The sequence below is a fragment of the Ursus maritimus genome, unplaced genomic scaffold, assembly GCF_017311325.1.
Source record: "Ursus maritimus isolate PB19 unplaced genomic scaffold, ASM1731132v1 scaffold_30, whole genome shotgun sequence".
NCBI classification, from domain to species: Eukaryota; Metazoa; Chordata; class Mammalia; order Carnivora; family Ursidae; genus Ursus; species Ursus maritimus.
In genome coordinates this window covers 3,497,292-3,512,580 of record NW_024425564.1, presented here as the reverse complement: position 1 = coordinate 3,512,580, position 15,289 = coordinate 3,497,292, and positions in this window count along the sequence as shown.

The following is a 15,289-nucleotide window of genomic DNA, read 5'->3' as shown; positions in this document are numbered from 1 at the left end:
TTATCAGAACCAACTAGGCAAAGTTAAAAGTTGAGGGGAATAGAAAGATGATGTGAGAGATATGCCCTCCTTCCCTTTGGGGTCTTAGTTAATAATAACTGATTTTTGTTTAATGATTCACAAAATGCTTTTACATTCAAATCTATATGCTCTGCACACAATCCTACCTGTTCAGTAGGTAAGGCAGGTGTCATTTTGCACCATTTAATAGATGAGCAAACTGGCAATCAGAGACTTCAGGGAGTAATCAAAAGTCACGTGGCAAGCAAGGTCTTGACTCGCAATCCTATACTTTTTCTTAATTCACCCGACTTCCCTGACTCTGGCTAAGAAGCTGTATAAACAAGAAAATATAACTAACATAAAATGGCATGGTAAGTACCAGAGCTGAGGGTACAGACAAGAAGAGATACTGGAGGTCAGAGAACGGGTGAGAGATCTTCCAGATGTTTGGATCAGTTCAAACCCAGCGTTTAGCCAGGATACTAAGCAACATTGCATAACCGATTTGGTTTTTTGGGAAATGGGTCCTTTGTTCAGCCTGGTTCCCTCTCAACCTCAAGACCCTCTTTAAACTCCTCCTAATGGGTGAAACTGGATTTTCCACACACGCCGGGTGTTTATCAGGAATACCCTTCCCGAGTGACTTAGCACCTTTACCTACGAAAGTGTACATATCTCCAAAGACCCATAAGACAAGTATTTCTCAAGCAACCCAAGGACAAAAGTAAAAGCCACGTTTCCTCTCACATTGCAGTGTGCCCCAAGCTGTGCAGCCCTGGTTTCTCCTTTTATATTGAAATATCACATGACTTTTGGGGCGCCGGGGTGTCTCAGTCCGTTAAGCGTCTGCCTTCGGCTCAGGTCATGATCCTGGGGTCCTGGGATGCTCAGTGGTGTGTCTGCTTCTCTCTCTCTCTGCCCTCCACCCCCAACTCTTGCTCTCTCTCTCACTCTGTATCTCAAATAAATAAATCTTTTTTAAAAAACCATATCACTTTTATCTTCTATTCACAATATATCCATATTTGTCTCAATACTAAAGTCAATTTTCTTTCCTCAAATCTTTGAGTAGAATTCTTGTTCCAAAAGGAAGGGCTTGGGGCGCCTGGGTGGCACAGCGGTTAAGCGTCTGCCTTCGGCTCAGGGCGTGATCCCGGCGTTACGGGATCAAGCCCCACATCAGGCTCCTCCACTATGAGCCTGCTTCTTCCTCTCCCACTCCCCCTGCTTGTGTTTCCTCTCTCGCTGGCTGTCTCTCTCTCTGTCAAATAAATAAATAAAATCTTTAAAAAAAAAAAAAACAAAAAAAACAAAAGGAAGGGCTTGCTATACTCGCTGGCATACCTCCGTATACCCCTATGAGTTCATACACCCCAGACTGAGAAGCAGTCTAAGGGAATCTCAGGCCTGCAGCTAGAATGTTCCTGCTCTTCAACCACTTCCCCACATATGTGAGCTTTAACCCAAGCTCAACAGCATGCTCTGTTTTCATTTGCTAAATACTACCCTGGGTATGTTACCACACAAAAGCAATTACACAGAGAGTTGGTCCTACGCACAAAGGCATTCTGAAAGAGGGGTTGATAAAGACAAAAATGTAAGAGAAATACTCCCGGATGACTGTAGGAGGTACAGATCCACAGAATTTAAGAGGAATCCTGAATATGGATCCGCTCGCTTTATAAAATAAAACAAAATATCAAAAATGAAAAACACCTCATTTTGCAAGTCATCTTAGGCTCGATGAGGTTAAATGACTTGGCTAAGGTCACCACCAGTTTATGGAAAACGCAGGACTAGAACCCATACCGCAGTCAGTCTGTGTACTCCGTAATATATAGGGCTAAGCAAGAGTAAAAACTAATACTGTAAGTAAATATTTGCATTTCCTTAAGAACAATGTAAATGACAAGCCATGGAATGGAAAAAGTAAGAGACGGAATTACACAGAGGCCCAGCCTGCAAGCTCAGTAGACTACACTGCAAGATAAACAGTCAACTGAAGTGGTAGGGATGCGTAAATACAGGGTGGGACATTTAAATGAAACCATTTGGAGTCATGTAAACTGGGACTGACTTCATTATAGCCTCCCTTATGGTACAGAACCGCACGTCAAAACTATTTGCTTTAGTCTTTTGATAAATGTGTTTTCTTCATAGAACCAAAGTGGAGTGTGAGAAAGGTTTCGGTAATCTGGGGGCAGTCTGGACATAGCCCTTTGAAGCTCAAAGTGTGATGGATGGGGAAACCATCACAAGTCTTTTAAGGAAAGGGGGCTCAAAGAGAGGACAAAGAAGATTCTGGCAGCCGCGTTAAACATCCAACTTCTTTAGCCACATCTCGCTCTACCAGCCATACTTAAGAGGCCCTTGCTCTTTCCTGCCCCGGGGCCTTTGCACACGCTGTCCCTTCTTTCTGGGATCCTCCCCCTTCTACCTCACTGGCTCCCTCTCATTCTTCAGGTCCAGCTTGCAAGGCCTAACTTCCTCAGGGAAACGTCTATGAATCTCGTTAACTTCTCTCAACACCCCGTATGTTGTCTTCATAGCCTTCACTACAGTTTGTAATATATGATTGTTGACATAATTAACTCTACTCAGCGTGGAACTCCACCACCAGACTGTAGGCTCTCTGAGGGCAGAGACGGTCTGCATTTCATTGACCACTGTGCCTGGAACATAGTAGATGCCCAATCCCTAACGGTAGCATGAGCAAACAGACACAAACCGGGGCGCAGCAGCGTGGAGGAGCCGTGGGGAATGAGCCACTGCTCCCCCCACACACTGCAGAGGTCAAGCAAACGGTCTCTCTCTGGACCCAGTTTCAGTTACCAGCGTCCGTCTTTCTCTTTTTGTCTCAGACACGTTTCCTCTCTTTCCATCTCTCCTCTGTCCTGGGAGTCTTTTAAACCCTCAGAGACAACATCCGAGAGAAAAGGAAGGGTGTGTAGGGTCCTGTGACAGGGAGGTTCCCCCCACCCTGACCGGAAGGTGGCGGTAGGGGGCAGTGGCACCCTGGGAGTAACTTCCAGAAGTAGGCTCCCAGTGAGAGAGAGGGACTCTCTCTCTCTCTCTCTTTCTACAGAGCAAGCCAGGGTCAGCAGCAGCCCAAAGCCACAAAAACTGACTTTAAAAGTCCTCCTAAGAGCTGCGTCTTTCGACTCCCCAAAACAATCCTGCCTTGTGCCCCAGGACACGGCGCGAGTTACACACTTAAAGCAGTTTCCACAGAACCGCATTCAGTTGGTTTTAAACTCTGGGGAAAGCTGGCAGCCTCTTTGTGGGTTTTTAAAAAAAACTAGTTAGAGGGACAATTAAACCTTTATGGGCCCCAGAATGTACCTAGGCAGACATAAATAAGGATCATTCTTCATCACCAGAGAGAATCCACTTTCTGGCAACAGAGATATTTTTCTGCCATCGCAGGACAGAGTCGAGCTCACACCTGAGAGCCTTTATGATGAGGGCAGGTGATGGGGGGTCAGCATGGGCAGAGGTAGAAACATTGACCATAAGTTCTCAAAATGGACACATTGCAGGCCTTGGGCTTAGCTGGTCTTAAATAAATCACAAACTCCCAAAGCCTTCCCAGAAAACTGCCCAGATTTTAGGCCAAGAAAACTCGTCTTGTCCCTTACTTTGGGCCAAAATGGTCCATTTGTCAAAGAGTCCTGACTCTTTTATTCCCACTCTTACAACACAATACAATGCATTCACGTATTTACAGTGCAGTGTCCTTGAATGGTCGAATGGCTTTTTTTTAATCCAATAATATCATTAAATGCACCAGGGGGCTGACTTCTTAAAGGAACCTTTGAGTAAACTCTTTTGTTAAGTGAATCAGTCTTTTGTAAGGCAAACCATCAACCACCAATTTGTTTTCCAAATCTGAGATTTCACATAGGAGATTTTCTCAAACCAGGCCCACTTTAGATGGTGGCCCGTACATTTTCTTTTATTCTTCTGTCTTTGGTCAAGACAAGCTCTTCCTGAATAGACATTATTGGGTCGGGATGAAGGAATCTCAAACACTTGAGAAGTAAATCAGCTTCAATCGTTCCTGTCATCCAGAATTCTCTAGAACCACCAGCCTAAAGCAAAGTATAATGATCTCCTGACAAAGAATCCAGCTGCATCGATTTGAAGGCCAGTCTATTTGAAGTCAGTTTCAAAAGAAATGCAGAGAATGGGGTTTTGAAAAAAAAATTATTGTAGATTTTTTATGAGGCAAAATACATAGCATAATATCTCTCATTTTAATGATTCGTAAGTGGCGTTAAATAAACTAAATTCACCATGTTGTGTAACCATCACCACTATCTATAGCCAAAACCTTTCATCACCCCCCACAAAAAACCCTACCCATTAAACAATAACTCCCCCGCCCCTTCTCCCAACCCCCCTCCTTCCCAGCCCGCGATAACCTCTACTTTCTGTGTCTCTGAACAGAGGATCGTTTTTAAACTCCGGCTTTACTTTGGGCCGTTTTTTCTTCCCTGGTGCGGTGGGAGAATGGAGAAAGTGCGGCCACTCTCTTTTCCCCTTGTAGACTCTTCCCACCGCTGCCTCCCTGCTCCCCTCTCCTCCACCGACCCGACTAGAAGCCGAAGCCGAGCCGGAGCCGGTCGGGTCGGAGGGGTGAAACCGGCCGAGGGGCTGCAGCCCCCAGCGGAAACAAAAGGAGGTCACTGGGTCTGAGTCTCCCTTACTAGCTCAGGAATGGCAAGAATTTTCTGACTTCAATAGTCTGAGGAAGTAGGAACAGGGTGAGTAGATGGCTGTTTTGGTGTCTGCGGCCGCGTGTGGCCCCCACGGGGCACGCGTCTGCTCGGCTCCCTACCTGAGATCTGTCAGGGCTAAGAGAGAGAGGACTGCGGGAAGAGACACGGAGGGCTCCCTTGGGCACCCGCAAACTCCATGCTTGGAATTTCCTACATTGAAAAACACTGGCTAAACCGCTCACAACCCCTGCAGAATTTACATTTCTTGTACCCATTGGTGGCCAACAGAGGCACACTCAGAATGACTCACATCCTACAGTTTGGGGTTTACTTTGTTCACCATGCTTAGAAAATCTCAAAGGAGCTAGTTTCCTCCCCCCCACCCCCACCTCCCCCCTTCCCGAACGCAGAACTCAGAATAACAGGAGACTTGGTTTATGAAATCTGATTTTTAATTGTTTCAAGGACTACTTGGGGACCCCCAGCCTAGCCTCCCCAATTCCAGAAACTGTGAGTCTGCCAGGGCAACTGGGGCAAAGTGGTTTTGTGGCACAAAGAAACAGCCATGGGGTGGGGAGAGGGGAAGCACCTCAAATGCAGGAGGCCCGAATTCCTTCTGCTGCCCACTTGCTGGTGACCTTGGGCAAGTCCCTTTACAGCTCTGTCCTCGTTTCCCTCAAGCTGGGTGGGAGAGCCCTCCAACTATGAGAATTTATGGGAAGAGAGAGAAACAAGGAATCTGATATCTGGAATTCTTGACATAGGAATCCAAGTCCTTCATTTCCCATCGGTGCTGACAGTAATGGAAGGGAGGTAGAGGACATTTGGGGAAAGAGAAGAGTGGATGGGTGTACTGTAGGTGTATTTTAGGACAGGTTGAAAATAAAGTTTTGGTTGGATCTTTCTGAAAAAATGTTCAGCAGATAGGCAGGAATAAGCAGCTGGAATTAGGGAGAGACAAATGGATAGCAAGAATAGAGTCCGGAGTCATGGTGGATAGTGAAATAGTCTTAATAATACCAAACAACACACATCAAATGCCTAGTATGTGCCAAGCCCTGGGAGCCCTTCCCATGGATGTGCTATTACCATTCTCACAACACCCTTATGATGTTGTTAAAAGATGTCGTTTGTACACCTGCTTCACAGATGTGTCCTGCTCAAGGTCACACAAAGAATAAGTGGTAAGACAGAGACTTGAACCCTGAAAGTCTGACCTCAGAGCCTTTGACACGTTTTTTTGTTTTTTTTTTTTTTTTAGTATTTTTTATTTATTTGAGAGAAAGGGAGAGCGAGCCCCCCCCCACACACACACACACACGGGNNNNGGGGGGGACGGGCAGAGGGAGAGGGAGAAGCAGACTCCCACTGAGCAAGGAGCCCCTGGTGGGGCTGGATCCCAGGACCCTGAGATCATGACCTGAGCCGAAGGCAGATGCTTAACCCACTAAGCCACACCGGCGCCCCTTGACCAGTCTTTCATACAACCTCCTAAAAGGCGAGGTGGAGGAAGGCAAGAGAAAAGCAATACGGGTGAAAGAACCTTGACAAACACCTGTAAGTAGTACTCCTATTCTTGATCAGCCATGACCTAAAATCAGATTCTGAGAAGCTGAAGATGTGGGTCAGAAACAAACTGAGAAGCATCCAGGTGTATCCAGTGAGGCTGGCAGCTGGTCTGGCTCCGCACGGGTCCAGCAGTGATATCGAGCGCTTACTGCGAGCCAGGTACTGTGCGAAGAGGCATCGCCTATATTACCTCGTTTAGTCCTCTCACAAATCCCACAAAGAAGGTGCCCATTTCATAGGAGAGGAAACGGGGGTTCCCAGGGCTTAAGGGATTTAACCCAGCTAGAAGGGCTCAGGACGGAACTCCAAGCCAAGCTGCGTGCTTCTGGAGCCAGCTCACGCAAGCGCAAGCAGTCTTCCTGACTCCCCCTCCAGTCACATGGCAAAACCACTGGACGTTTAGGGAATGTCTTGTCTAAGGTTACTCCCATGAATTAGTTTGTAGTTGAAACCAGTATTTGAAGTCAATGCTTCTGGAAGTTGCTAAAAGGTTATCAGCTGCCTGGAACCAATGTTTAAGTTTACAATGTACCTATTTGAGTTAATTTGGCCCAATAAAGTAGGAACTCTACTTTTTGGCCCCCAAGACAAGCCCAGCGCGGTCCTGCCACACCCATTTCCAAGGAGCACCCTGATTGGTCTAGGGGTAATCTCCTCTCCCTTACGGTGATTGGTTCAGAGAGAGCACGTGACACAAATCAGGCCAATAAGGCACAATGAGAGGTCCGCTGGAGGTTCCATTAGTCTACTTTGACACTTGTGTCTGGAAGGGAGGGTCGTTCCCTAGACTTTGTCCGGCTGTGGTGGGAGGCCAGCAAGTGTCCCTGGCGGCCGTGTCAGTCCCAGCCTCACTACCCAGAGTCACAGGGAGCACTTGCAGCCCAGGCTCCTGCCTAAGAGCCCCCAGCATCAATCCAATACAATTGTTGTTTGAGTCAGTTCGACTTCGATGCTTAGAGCCCCCAACTTCCACTGGAATGTAAGCAGTGTGAAGGCACAAATCGTGTCTCGCTCCTTACCTGCTGTATCGCCAGCCCTTACTACAGAATTTAGTCCAGAGATATAAATCATTAATAGGTGAATCAGCTCATGAGAAGAGCAATGAAAGAACCTAATATCGTGGACTCAGAGGATAGTATAGCTGGAAAACACTTTTAAAATCTCAAATCCGGGGCGCCTGGGTGGCACAGCGGTTAAGCGTCTGCCTTCGGCTCAGGGCGTGATCCCGGCGTTCTGGGTTCGAGCCCCACATCAGGCTCCTCTGCTATGAGCCTGCTTCTTCCTCTCCCACTCCCCTGCTTGTGTTCCCTCTCTCACTGGCTGTCTCTATCTCTGTTAAATAAATAAATAAAATCTTTAAAAAAAAAAAATCTCGAATCCAAGTCTTCTCTCTCTTTTCTCTCTTTTTCTTTTTTAATTTATTTTTATTTTTAAGTAATCCCTACACCCATTGTGGGGCTCGAACTTACAACCCGGGAGATCAAGAGTCACAGCCCCAGCTCCACCGACTGAGCCAGCCAGGCACCCCTCTCTCCTCTCTACTCTATGGTGAAAAAAGAAGCAAGAGTTGCTGTGTTGGGTTAATAGTAATTTTCCCTCTTAATTAGGGCAGACACCCTCTAGTCCCTGCAGTGGGAGCCTTCAGTCTCCGTTAGGCAAGCATCCCAGAGGGGCTTTGATGCGGTGCCCAGTCCAAGCTAGAAAACAAGACACCAGGAAGGACTCACCCCCAGGCTAAATAAAACCAGCATCTGTTGAGGATAGAAATGGGGACTTGGTAAGAAAGATATACAATTTTACGTTATAAATTTAAGTACAGAATATTTCTGCATGTTGGTTAATGTTTATTGTTGGCTATTTTTCATGAATAAATTATGGAAAATACATGGTTATAACTCTATGCGCCTTTAGAATGGAGAGCTCCATCTGCCTCCCTCTTTGGTTGTAGGACTGAGACTACCCACAGCTTTCTTTGCTGCGGACACAGCTCTCTAAAAATCCAAAATTGCAAAATGAAAGATAGGAAGCATTGGTAGACTTCGTGACTCCCTCACATTGCATTCAAGCGTTCTTGTATGTTCTTTTTACATAATATTTTGTTTAAAAATCAGCTGGTGGCTCAGTCAGTTAAATGTCCAGCTCTCTATATCAGTTCAGATCATGATCTCAGGGTTGTGAGATCGAACCCTACGTTGGGCTCCACACTCAGCAGGGACTCTGCCTGAGATTCTCTCCCTCTCCCTCTCCCCCTGCCCCCCCTTGCACAGACTCTCTCAAATAAATAAATCTTTTAAAAATTAAAAAAAAAACCTTATTGAGGTGTAATTTTCATGAATAAAATGTACCAACTTTAAGTATACAGTTTAATGAGTTTTGACAAATATATATACCAGGTCACCACCACCACCACCACATCAAACAGAGTACTTCTGTTATACCCAAAATTTCCCGGAGCCCATTTTCAGTCAATATCCATCCTTTGTCCCAGTCCACAGGCAACCATTGATCTACTTTCTGTCACTATAGATTCGTTTTACCTGTTCTAATACTTCTCATAAATGTAGTTATACAATTGTATTAGTCAGGTACCTTTATTTATTTTTTGAAAGAGTGTGCAAGCAGGGTGGGGAGGGACAGAGGGAGAGAAAGAATCTTTTTTTTTTTTTTAAGATTTTATTTATTTATCCGACAGAGAGACAGCCAGCGAGAGAGGGAACACAGCAGGGGAGTGGGAGAGGAAGAAGCAGGCTCCCAGCGGAGGAGCCCGATGTGGGACTCGATCCCGGAACGCCGGGATCACACCCTGAGCCGAAGGCAGACGCCCAACAACTGCGCCACCCAGGTGCCCCGAGAGAGAGAATCTTAACCAGGCTCCACCCCAAGAGTAGAGCGGGAGGCAGGGCTCAATTCCACCACCCCAAGATCATGACCCCAGATGAAAGCAGAAGTCTAGCGCTTAACCAATTGAGTCACCCAGGTGACCTGACACTTTTTTAAAAAGACTTATTTATTTATTGATTGATTGATTGATTGATTGATTGATTTATCTATTTATTTATTTATTTGAGAGAGAGAGTGTGGGCGCACGTGAGAAGGGGGAAGGCCAGAGGTAGAGAGAATCTCAAGCAGACTCCCTGATGAGCATGGAGCCCAGGGGCTCGATCTCACAACCCCAAGATCAGACCCGAGCAGAAATCAAGGGTTGGATGCCCAACTGACAGCCACCCAGGTCCCCCCACTTTTTTTTTTATGTTTTTTTATTTAAAAGAGGTGTTTGGGGGTTTAGTGTGAGGAAGGCACACTTTCAAGGCTTCAGGGAGAACACAAATTCCAAAAGGAATGGCTGAGGCAGAAATACATGGGGGTGATGAGGGGGTAGGTGCCTGGGGGCTGCCATCTAATGCCACAGACTGGGAGGCTGACATGACAGAAAATTTATTTTCTCACAGTTGTAGAGGCTGGAAGACCAAGATCAAGGTGTTGACAGGTTTGGTTTCTCCTGAGGCCTCTCTCTTTGGCTTGCAGATGGCTGCCTTGTCACCATGTCCCTCTATGGCTTTTTCTCTGTGTGGGCACGTCACTGGTGTCTCTTCCTCTTCTTTTAAGGACACCAGTCCTATTGGATTAGGGTCCTACAATTCTTATGACCTTATTCAACCTTAATTACTTCTATAAAGTCCCTGTCTCCAAATACGGTCACATTGGTTAGAGCTTCAACATATGACTTTGGGGACACAATTCAGTCCATAACACTAGTCTTTTGTGTCTAACGTCTGTGACTCAGCCTAATGTCTGTGTGATTCATCGTTTTGGGGCACTTACTGGTAGTTTTTTCCTTTTTGTTGCAGAGTAGTAGTCCACTGTATGAGTATGCCACAGTTTGTTTACCTATTTATCTATGATGGATATTTAGGTTATTTCTAGTCTTTTCTATTATGAATAAAGCTCCTATAAATATCCCAGCATGTCTTTTTGTGGATATATGTTTTTATTTCTCTCTTGGGCAAATACCTAAGAATGGAATTGCTGGATTATATGGTAAGTAAGTTTAATTTTATAAGAACTGCCAAACATTTCTTCAGAGTGGTTGTCTCACTTAACACTTCCACCAGCAGTGTACTGAAGTTTCCATTGTTCCACATCCTTACCAATACTTGGTATTGTTCATCTCTCTCTCTTTTTTTAAAGCTGTTCTATGGTGTAGTGGTTTCTCACTGTGGTTTTAATTTGCATTTCCTGATGACTAATAATGTCAAACATCTTTTCATGTGCTTATTATCACCTACATGTCTCTTTCTGTGAAGTGTCCATTCAAAGCTTTTGCTCGTTTTGCTCCCCTTCTCAGTGGGGAGCCTGCTTCTCCTCCCACTCCCCTGTCTGTGTGTGCGTGTGCTCTCTCTCTCTCTCCGTCAAAGAAATAAATTAAATTAAATTAGGTTGTTTTCTTATTATTGAGTTATAAGAGCTCTTTACATATTCCAACTACAACTTCTTTATCAGTTAAATGTTTTGCAAACGTTTTTCTCCCAGTCTTTGGCTTTTCATTCTCCTAATAGCATCTTACATAGAGCAGAAGTTTTCATTTTGATTAAGTCTGGGTTATCAATTTTCCCTTAGGGATAGTGCTTGTCTTAAATAAAGACATTTTTACTTCTTCCATCCCAATATAAATGCCTATTTTTTTTTCTTGCCTCATTGCACTGGCTAAAACCTCTAATACTATGTTGAATAGAAGAGATGTGAGCAGTATCCTTTATCTTGCTCTTCATTTTAGAGGGAAAGCATTCAGTCTCACCATTAAGTATGATTTTAGCCATGTATTTTTTTTTTTTTTAGGATTTTATTTATTTGACAGAAAGAGAGAAAGAGAGGGAGACCACAAGCAGGAGGAGCTGCAGGGAGAGGGAGAAGCAGGTTCCCTGCTGAACAGGGAGCCTGATACGGGGCTCCATCCCAGGACCCTGGGATCATGACCTGAGCTGAAGGCAGACGCTTAACAACTGAGCCACCCAGGCGCCCCTCAGGTTATCAATTCTTATGAAATGAGTTTTAGTAGTTTATCTTTCAAGGAATTTGTCCATTGCATCTAAATTGTCTAATGTATTGGTATTTATTGTTCATTGTTGACATTGACAAAGTTGTTCATAATATTCTCTTATTATCCTTTTTTAACCAGTAAAATCTGTACTGTGGTCATCTCCCTCATTACTGATATTGGTCGTTTGTGTCTCCTCTTTTTCTTCCCGATCCATGTGGCTAAAGGTTTATCAGTCTTACTACCTTTGGGCTTCATTGATCTTCATTGTTTTGCTGTAGTCTATTTCATTTCTGCCCTGATCTTTACTATTTCATTTCTTCGGTTTCATTTGTTTTTCTTTTTCCAGTTCCTTAAGGTAAAAGCTGAGATTATTGACTTGAGACCTTTCAAGTACTGATTTAGTAAAGCCCCACAAATTTTGGTAGGTTGAGTTTTCATTTTCATTCCATTCGATATACATTCTGGTTTCCTTTTGTATTTTTATTCCACTATGGGTTACTTAGAAGGGTGTTGTCTCGTTTCAAAATATTTGGAGATTTTCCAGGAATCTTTTTGTTATTGACTTCTAACTTAATTCCATTCTGATGAGATGACATATTTTTTGTGACTTGAGCCTTTTAAAATTTATGGTGACTTGTTTTATGGCCCAGAATATGGCCTATTTTGGTAAATGTCCCATGTGCATTTCAAAAGAATGTACATTCTGCTGTTGTTCGATGGAGTGTTCTATATCAATTAGCTCAAGTTGATTGATGGTGTTGTTTATCTCCTATACTCTTGATTATGTTCCACTGTCAATATCATTTATTAAGAGGGAGCATTAAATTAATCTTCTTGTAGTTGTGATTTGCATATTTGTCCTCACCATTCTGTCAGTTTTTGCTTCATGTATTTTGAAACTCTGTTATTAGGTGCATAAACTTTTAGAATTAAGTCATCTTGATGAATCCACTTTATATGAAATTACATACTTTTTTTTAAATGATATTCTTTATACCTGGCAACATTCTAAGCTCTGAAATCTACTTTTTCTGATGTTAATCAACTTCCTTCCTTCCTTCCTTCCTTCCTTCCTTCCTTCCTTCCTTCCTCCCTCCCTCCCTCCCTCTTTCTTTCTTTTTCTTTTGTTTCTCAACTATTTTTAATTGAATATTTCATGGACATCTTTCCAAGCCATAGACATCTTTTCTGAGATATGACTGACATATAACACTATGTTAGTTTCATGGTCTAACATGTTGAATCCGAAATGGTCACCACATGAAGTCTAGTGAACACCCATCACCACACATAGCTACACATTTTCTTCTTGTGTTGAGAACTTTTTTTTTTTAAGATTTATTTACTTATTTTAGAGAGAGAGAGAGAGAGTTGAGAAAGAGAGAGAATCCCAAGAAGACTCCTTGCTGAGCACAAAGCCCAACGTGGGGTTGGATCCCACAACCCCAAGATCATGACCGGAGCCAAAATCAAGAGTTGGACGCTCAATGGACTGAGCGAGGTGCCCCTTGCGTTGAAAACTTTTAAGATCTACTCTTGTAGCAACTGTCAAGTTTACAATAGAGTCTTCTTAACTGTAGTCACCATGCTATACATTACATTCCCAAGTCGATCTTTCTTTTTATTAGTGTTAGCATGGTACATCTTTTTCCACCATTCTTCTTTTTGACATATTTGTGTCTTCATATTTAAAGTGGGTTTCCTTTGCCCAAGGTCACGCAGCCTGTGTCACCCAGTGGTGAAGCCAGGATTATGAACCCAGGCAGACTGTCCCTCTAATCCCATGCTCTTGACCTCAATGATATATGATCTCCTAGAGGTTACCTTGAACCTATCTACTTTTCTTCATTTCCAGCACCCTGTCCCCATTGGAGACCATCTCTCTCCCAGATACCTCAGTCAGGGCAAAATGGAAAACTTTTTCTTTACCCTTTTAGATTTGGTAAAGGGCCTGTGAATTAAATTGACAAAAGACAGATTTGCAAGAGAAAAGACAGATTTTTATTCGAGTACCAGGCAGTTAGGATTTGGGAGCTTATTACCAATTTAATAAGGGAAGCAGAGGCGGAGAAGGTGCTCACAAGGAAAATAAATGACTTTCAGTAAAGACAAATGGGCCCACAGGAGAATAGATGAGAAGTATTATTGATGGTTTTGTGACAGTGTCTGGGTTTATCAGGTGATAAAAGCCAATCTTTCCCTGGTGGCTCCTGGGCTAGGGGTTTAGGACAATTGAGTTATTTTGCGGGGCCTTACTTTTAGATGATGGAGTTAAAGAAAAAGCCTATTTTCAGCTCAAAGTAATTTTCCTGCCACAGTGGCATATTCGGACTCCTTCACCTAACAGCCCCTGGCTCATCTCCCTGCTTCATCTCTTACTCTCCAGTTCCTTCTCCTTGCTTGCTACTACAGTGATCATTTCAAAATGTAGATAGGACTGTCTTGATCCCATGGCAGCCCCCATTCCTCTCCCCGCTTTGGATGTTCCCCATAGCTCCAAGGGTGAAAACCCAAGTCCCTGACAAGGTGTGCAAGGTCCTGCTGCTCTGCCCTGTCCCTGCCTGCCCCCTGGCCCCCTCTCTCACTGACTGTAACCCAGGCCTGCCTGAGGGCTCCTCCACCAGAGGCATTTGCATATGCTGATCCACAGGGCCACCTTTGCTGAGGCAACTCCTCCTTCTCCCCTCTGTCGCTAACCTCATTTACCCAGGAAGGCCCACTGTCCTTGGACAAGGTTATCTCCCTCATGCCCCCACTCCCCCGCCTGCCCGACTGTAAGATTTCTGAGCCCCAAGGCCTTACCTTTCCAGCATCGGGTGAGGTGGCCATGGCGGGACTCTGGCAGGGCAGGGACTGGGGAGACACACGTGTCTGTGTCGCTAGTGACTCCAGCACGTCTGGCACACAGAGGACGCTCAGGATATCTGTTATGAGTGAATATGGAAATGAGGCATCTGAGGAAAGAAGGGGCAGCTGAGGGATGAGGTGAGACTTAGGGCAGGTCTTCCAAACTCTCACTGGGTGGAGATACCCTTAGCATCTGGAAAAGACAAAGGATCCCTGCTTAGAACCATCTTTTGAAATATTTAAATTAATACTGTATCGCATTACAAAAGGAGTACTACTATTGAAATGCAAATATCGAAATATAAAATACAGACACATTTGTGATTAAAAATAAATAAATAAATAAAGTGTATTTCTTACAAGCATCATATAATTTGGCCTTGCTTTTTTATCCAACCTGACAATCTCTGCCTTTTAATTAAAGCATTTAGATTTTTTTCACCTCAGAGAAATACATAAATTTTTTTTTGTTTGATTTGGTTTGGTTTTAATTGTGGCAAAATACACATAACAGAATTTAACATCTTAACCATTTTAAGTATACAGTTCAGTGGTGGTAACAGTGTCACCCTGTCAGGCAAACAATCTCCAGCACTTTTTCGTCTTGCAAAACTAAAACTCTCTACCCATAAGCAGTAAGTCCTCATTTTCCCTCCCCTCACCCCCAGGCAAGCACCATTCTACTTTCTACCTCTATGAGTTTGGCTATTCTAGTAACCTCCTATAAGCGAAATTATACAGTACAGATGTTTGCTTTTAATGTGGTTATTGATGGTTAAATTTAAGTCTATCATCTTGCTGTTTCTTTTACATTTTTCCACTTCTTTTTTGTTCCTTTTTTTCTCTTTTTCTGACTTCTTTTTGACTGGGTATATTTTATGAATCCTTTTTATTTCCTTCGTTGGCCTCAGTAGCTATAATTCTGTTTTGTTATCTCTTTGGTTGCTTTAGCGTTCATGGTATATCTTAACACGGTCTCCCTTTGATATTACTCCCCTTCACAGATGGTGTAAGAACTTGACTACAGTATGCACCATTTCTCCCCTCCTGGCCTTTTGTTGTCATGCTTTTTTACTCATATAGGTGTAATAAACCACATTTTTTTTGTTTA